Below are 6000 nucleotides of genomic sequence, written 5' to 3'. Positions count from 1 at the left end.
CCGTGGTACCCGCACGCCTTCCTCCTCCTGACGTCAGGGCGATGATGGGAGAGCAGCGAGGGAGGCAGGTGGGAGGGATTCGGAGGGGGAACTTCTGCTCCGCACTTTAAAGAGACACGGGGGCGGGGGGGGGGGAAGGAAACTGGGTTATCCGCAATGGACGCTGGTTCACAACGCAGGCACCGAAGAGGAACCGCCATGTCTGGGGGGTCCATGTGAAAATGTCTCCACCGTGGTACCTAAGGGTGCAATACTTCTTTCTTTTCTTTTCTTTTTGAGGGGGCACCCGGATATGAACCAGCTAAAGGTGCAGTACTAATTGTCCATCGTCCAGCGGTGCCCTGACCCTGTTACTTCCGAAGGAAATACCTGTCAGAGGTAATCCTTTTTGTACAAGAGTCTTGTCGTGCATGAATAGCAAGCTGCACTAGCTAATACATATCTGAAGAAGTGTGCATGCACACGAAAGCTCATACCAAGAACAAACTCAGTTGGTCTCTAAGGTGCTACTGGAAATAATTTTCTATTTTGTTTCGACCATGGCAGACCAACACGGCTACCCACCTGTAACTAGGTAATACATGGCTCTTAAGAGGGGTAGGGGGAACTCTGTTTTTATTTATTTTCAAATTTGTATCCCACCTTCCCTCCAAGGAACTCGAGGTCGTGGACATAGCTCTCCTCCCCGATTTATCCTCACAACAACCCTGTGAGGTGGGTTCAGCTAAGAGACTGGCTCAAGGCCACCCTGTTCTGCTTTGTAGCTGGTCACCGTGGGATCCTCTGTACTACAGCATGGTCCTTTGTTGTTTATATTGCCAGCCACCTTTTCACACACTCAAAGGCAGCACACAAAAGCAGACGGAACAATACCCAAAAAGCTGCCCTGCAAAAACGGTAACATTAAACACCCCAGGCAAGTGATCATCTCTAATTAAATCAAATACTAGCTGCCTGGGGGAAAAAATGCATTTTGCACCCTCTCTGGGATTTAGTTCTGAGTCCAGGGGCTTCCTGTTTCATAGAGCAGACTCATAGTCATGGCTTTCAGAAGTCCAGTTTCAGGAGACACCCAGGAGCTTTCATTGCCTGTCACACCAGACAGTCCCACCTTCTTTGCAGACAGCTTGAATAGTTGACCTCGTGGCTATTATTACATCACACACACACCCACTTTGTGTAACATCTTGCCTGACGAAGAGTTCTGGATAATTCAAAAGCTTCCACATTTCTGTGACACTTTGATTCGTCCCAATAAAGATCTTGCCTTACGGTAGTTGGGGCTGGTTTTCCCCCCTTATGGACCAACACGTTACCAAGTACAAAGAACAGAGGTGCTTGCAGAAGTGAGATAAGCTGCACCTGCATAAGTACTTTGGTCACCATACAGATATGTTAATCAAAGACTGGTGTAACAGAGGCCTGAGCTACTGCAGATGTGAAGCAGAGTCGATAGAAGCTAGGCTCTAACTTTAATTGACCTCAGTGGGGCAGCCAAGACTAGCATGGCCAGAGTGGCTGGGGAAGCCCAGCCAGATGGGCGGGGTATAAATAAATTGTTGTTGTTGTTGTTATGCAACAGCACACAGGAGTATTGCACCTTTAATTGTTGCATAGAAGAGGGAATGTCAGCAGGCGTGGTTTGCATAGAAAGCTACAGCTTCTGCAATTCCCACTTCCATGCAACAATTAAAGGTGCAGGAGCTCTGTTGCATATGACCACCCTAGCCAGAACTGCCTGTCATGCTTGCTGTCAACCTTGCATGACAAACTACACTGGCTGAGGTTCCCTCTTTCTACACAATTATTAAAGGTGTAGGAGCCCAGTCTGCTTTTCCTCTATGCAATAGTCATGTCTCCTACATAGCTGTGATAGGCTTGTATTCAAATAACTTTTATTCAGATACATTAATGGCTATTAATAACTTAGGTCCCTTAAGTTTAGTGGATCTAATATGAGTAAAAGTCCCTGAATTGCAGGGAGTTGGACTAGATGACCCTTGGGGTACCTTCCAGCTCTTCAATTCTATGATATGCCTATGTTTTTTCTTGAACCAACGCTCCCCTCCTGGGATTTCCAGCAATTGGCATTCAGACTGATACTGCCTCTGGCCATGGAGGCAGAGTATAGCCATCATAGCTAGCAGCTACCGATAGCTTTATCCTCCATTGATTTGTTTAATCCCCATTTAAAGCCATCCAAATTCATGGCCATCACTGCCTCCTGGTCCACAGTTTAACTATGCGAAGAAGCATTTAAAAAAAAATCTGTTCTGAATCTTCCAACACTCAGCTTCGTTGGATGTCCATGAGTTCCAGTGTTACGCAAGAGGGAGGAAAACCTTGTATTTATCCACTTTCTCCTTGCCGTGCCTAATTTTATACATTTCTGCCATGTCACCTCTTGCTTGCCTTTTATCTAAACAAAAGCCCAAGGAGATGTTTGGAGTGATGTTTATCCCTTAGATGAGTTGGACAATCATGCTCAGGAAAAACACCTGGACAGGGATGTTGTTGGCTCACTATGGAGCAATGTCCATTGGGTGGGCAACTCAGGCCATCTTTAGAGCTTAAGGTTATGTAGTGCTTTAAATTTGTCTGCTATGGGCACTAAAAGTCCTGTCATCTGTCTCCCCATGACTCCTGGTACATAATGTTGCTTATGAAAGCAGACAGAAGGCAGATGACAGGGCTATGTGTGTATTAATAGATGATGAATTAATATATGTTACCTTATACAATACTGGTACATCTAGCAGTGGTGGAGCAAGCCGATCGGGTGCCTGGGGTGGTGACGCCTGGGGGCGGAGGGCCAGCCACCCGCAGGGGCACCACGGGGCCTCTGAGGAGTCTGCCTACCTCCTCCCACTCAGCCACCCTACAGCCGAGGGGGAGGCAACGGGCAGACTGTTTGAGGTAGTGTGGAGGCTGTGGGTGCTCAAGCCACTGCATCACTCCCAGGAGAGACGCAGTGAGTGCCGCTCGCCATTTTGTCACCCCCCAGCAGTGGGGACACCCAGGGAGAACCGCACCTACTGCACCCTCTTACTACACCCCTGCCATCTAGTATTGTCTACTCTGATATGGCAGTTCTCCAGGGTTCCAGGCAGAAGTCTTCCCATCATAATGATTTTTTCCAAACTTTAGATAGCAGTGAACTTGGAACCTTCTGCATGCAAAATATCAAACTGAGCTGTGGCCCTTCAGAGAGATAGTCTCTTCTCTCACTGCATGGGAAACTTCTAAGCCAACAGACAGGTTCTCTAGGTTGCATCTCTGTTACTTTGTTCTAAAAGACAAGCCATATCCTGTGTGGAGCTGATGTCTGAGACTTCCGTTTGGCAGTACACCCTCACAATTGCTTGCCCTCAGCAGTGTGTTTTGTTTGCATCTGTTATTGCAATTTCTCACAGAAGCTTCAATTAGGGGAGATTGCTAGGCACCACATACACAAAGGAAGGCAGGTCCTGATGCCAGGAAGTTCACACTCACAAGGGACTGGAGCTGAGACTTGAATACAAATGTTCTCCATTGAAGGGTGGGGATATGCTGTTTTAGACCCAGTGGGTGAATCCTCTACCAAAGAGAATCAGCCCATTCCTTCTTTTGTATGGCTGAACAGCTGCCCCTCTCTCCTTCTTTACTCCTACATTTGATGCATACCGGTAATCAATGAAAAACAAATGCCAGTAATGGGGAGCCCAAATCCTTCCCAGGTGTCATTAATAAGGTGGCATATTGCTGCAATATTAAATGCTGGTGTTTATTTCATGGTGGGCGCTGGTGTATGTCACAGGGATCTGTCCAAATAACATGCTTTTCTGAGTCAGAATAAGTACTAAATAAATGAAGAGCCAAATAAACCTAACCACGGCTTCTTTGTGAATTGGGTTCAAATCTACTACAGAGCTAAATCTAGTTTGTGCAAAATGATTAGGTACATAATTGCAGATATAAATGCTACTTTTCAGAAATAAAGGGACATACATAGCCCCAAATTAAAAATTGAATAATGCCTACATGTATTTTTGTTTACCCCAGAAAATTCCTAAAGGTCTTGTTCATTGGTTTGTCTGGAACATTTTAGCCCATTTTGCAACCCCTTAGGGTTCCCAGAGCGACTAATGGTGAAAACAATCATTAAAACAGTTCAGATAAAAATAGAAATGCTATAACAAAATTAAAAACATCAGAACAACAAAACTGATGTTACAAGATAAATCCAGAGCTAAGCAGAGATTTTAGAAAGACATATAAAAGCCCTGAGCAAATAAAAAGGTGTTAACCTGGCACCAAAAGGGCACCAGGTTTGGCACCACACAAAACTTCTAGAGGCAGGTGCTGCCAGTGAAATACTTTATCTCTTGGGTCTCCATCCGTCAGCTCACCTCTGAAGGTAAGCAGTTCCCAAAAACTTCCTGTGAAAATGACCTCAAGTTCCAGACAGTCATCTGGGAGTAAGCAGTCCAGGATGTGCACACCGTCACTAAGTTACATAGGACTTTAGAGGTCAAAATCAGCATTTTGATCTGTGCCTGGAAATAGATTGGGAACCAGTACAGCTGCTTTAAAACTGGCAAGATGTGTTCCAAATACCCAGTCGTGGTCTGTACTCTTGGCTAGCTGCAATGTTTTGCGCCAACTGAATTTCCTAAACAGTTTTCAAAGGCAGCCTAATGCAAAATGCATTAATGTTATCTAAATGGGACACTACTAGAGCATGAATAACTGGCCAGACTATTTCTGTCCAGGAGACAGTGGTGTGATCTGAAGCTAAACAAGCCTAGGCTTGGCTGCTAGCTGAAAGGAAATCACCCTGAGAACCCTCTGTAAACAGATCTGGGCATTTGGGGGGAAATCTTTTATTTATTTAAGAACATTTATATACCACTTGGTTGTAAATATATAGGGCTGCCATATTCCCCAAAGTGAAGAGCTGTTGAGCTTTCGGGGGAGGGGGGAAGATAAAATGTTGGGGCTTTTCTTAGATTTTTGAAGAAATTCTTTATAAAAATAGCCCAACTTGCCATACGTCTGGGTTTTCTGCCCGGACGCCATTTTTCTGAGCTATTCCTGGACATATGGCAGCCCTAAAATAAAACCTAATAATAAATAAATAAATAAATAAACAGGTATTTTTTAATATATTTATACAGTGCTTTTTCTGGGGGGTACGCAGGGGTACGCATGCCCCTAACCATCTTGTGAATTTAAGTTTGGCCTCATTGAGGGACTGTATTTCAATATGAGTAGGAAAAATGAGAGTACCCCTAAGAAAACTGTTTTTAGCAGGTACCAAAAAGAGCCCATCAAAGGCACTTACCTGATGTTGATAGGCAGGGAGCTTCAAAGTGTGGGAGCTGCCAAACTGAAAGATTGGTGGGTTTTTTTTTTACAACTGCAGAACAAATATTTTGTGGAACCTCTAACTGTGTCAGTTCCATGGGGATGGAATATAAATATTGTAAATAAGGCCTTTTTGGCATGTCTTTCCTTTGCATATATTTGATGTGTTTATTTTTAAAAATACTGTATACATATCAAACATTTAACTGAGACAATAATCAAGTGATGCTGTTTGTACTCAGCCTTCATTTTCCCCAGTAGTTTTCCTAACGCTGTCCTATCTGCTCTGATTATAGATAAAAAGAAATCTATTTCTGGTCTGTCCAGCTTGCAGATTTTTTTAAAAAAAAACAACCACCACCACCACTCAGCTGCTTAGAACTGGATGCTTTTATGTTTTGCATAATCAGCTGTGCAACTGAGAGAAACTTTGCTGATAAATTCTGTTTCTTTGGATCCTAGCTAAGCTTCAGATTCTGCAACACCATGGGTCATGCATACCCCAGGTGATCAGAACCATGCAGATTTTATTCTAACCCCCACCTCTGCAAAGCCATAAACTTATATACTTTCCAGTCATGCGAAAATATGTCACAGTGCTTTAAACAGAAATATTCATTTTGGGAGCTGATGACGCAGTATGCAGTTTTCTGG

Source organism: Lacerta agilis, chromosome 10 (assembly GCF_009819535.1).
Source record: "Lacerta agilis isolate rLacAgi1 chromosome 10, rLacAgi1.pri, whole genome shotgun sequence".
Lineage (NCBI taxonomy): Eukaryota > Metazoa > Chordata > Lepidosauria > Squamata > Lacertidae > Lacerta > Lacerta agilis.
The sequence above is the reverse complement of the archived record's forward strand: the minus strand, read 5'-3'. Positions refer to the sequence as shown.